This window comes from Fukomys damarensis, unplaced genomic scaffold, assembly GCF_012274545.1.
Source record: "Fukomys damarensis isolate Sample0158 unplaced genomic scaffold, DMR_v1.0_HiC HiC_scaffold_14, whole genome shotgun sequence".
Lineage (NCBI taxonomy): Eukaryota > Metazoa > Chordata > Mammalia > Rodentia > Bathyergidae > Fukomys > Fukomys damarensis.
The window spans coordinates 71,653,004-71,654,474 of record NW_022900926.1 but is presented as its reverse complement, the minus strand read 5'-3'; positions in this window follow the sequence as shown (position 1 = coordinate 71,654,474).

Sequence of the window (1,471 nt, the reverse complement as noted above, 5' to 3'; positions counted from 1 at the left end):
GCCCTGGGTTCAATCCCTAGTGCTGAAAAAAAGAAGAAAAAGATTTATATACCTAGGAGTTTATCAGGAATATGGTCGCTTTCCTTATAAAAATGTACTTTTTTCTTTTATGCCCTTAGGCTTAAGGATGGACCAAAAAAATTAGAGCTCACTAGTAAAATGAAAAAGATAAGTTCTTTGTTAGAAGTATCCTCAATTCTTTGAGCCATGTCATTTGAAATGTGCTCAAGGGCACCTTATGTTTTGGGCACCTTGTGTAATTATGTTTAAGGCCCGAATGTGTAATTTGTTGTAATTTTCCCCGAATATTCCGCTGGCCAGCATTCACTCTGGCATTCCACAATTTCTGAGATCTGTGTTTTGCTGCGCATTGTACAGGTAACCAGGATACCACAGAGAATCTTGTCGCTGCATTACTGTTACTATTACAGTGATCCAGAAGAATGAAGGAGGACGGCATTGATTTGTACATTGAGTGTATTTATACCAAGGTAAACCATATGAAATTGCTGAGGTCTGACCAGTTTTAACTTTGAAAATAGCAATTTCTTATGACTCAGCCTCATATAATTAGAGTTTAAATAGAAACAAATCCTGTGTTGCAGTCATGAAAACACCCTTTTCTGCAAAGAAAAAGAAAAATTGGGGGAAATTACAGTCACATGTTGATAAACCTTAAGATTCAAAGCTACCAACTTAATGTTGAACTTGGGATAAGCCATGAAGTGTGATAAGAAAGCAATCCTTTCTTTGCTCAATGTCCAAAGGAGAATATTGGTGACGTTTCAAATCTGTGGGGCGCTATTAGATAGACTTTCGTTTTGTTTTAAACAGCTGGGGCAGTCGGCTAATGTGGGGAGTAGGAGAGCGTACAGAAAGAATCCAGATCACAAAGAACCAAGTTAAATCCATTTGTTTGCCATCAGCCAGTTTTAACTGTCACGTGAAGAACCAACACGCTTCTGCATGCGTAATCTCGCGAGAGCGGGGCCAGGTGTTCCGCCGTGCACCTGTCCCCAGAGCAGCTGTGTTGCCGCACAGGTGCTGCCTCGGCTTCGGTACCACAAGGGCCAAGCAGCCGCCTTTCCGTGCATTCATTTCCCACGTGTATTGAGATGAAACGCTTTCTTGAGATTCGCACATCTGACGTTGCCATCGTGAGTACCTGCTTACCCCATCCTCTGTTTATACAGTACTTGGATTACTTTTTAACTCTGAAAATCAGAACACAGAGCATTGTATGTCCGCCAGGGCATGGTGATGATTTGAGACCGAGGTCAGGAAATGGGAATCCTTGAGGTCATAGTAGCTATCAACCGAAAACCTACGAAACTGTCTAAGAAACTGGTTTCTAAGATGTGATTTCTAAGAGGCAGCACCTGCGCAGATAGATATGTGACTCTGGGTGAGTTACTCAGCCTTGCTGTGTATGAGTTTCTGGATCTATAAAAATGAAGCTAGGAACAGCTCC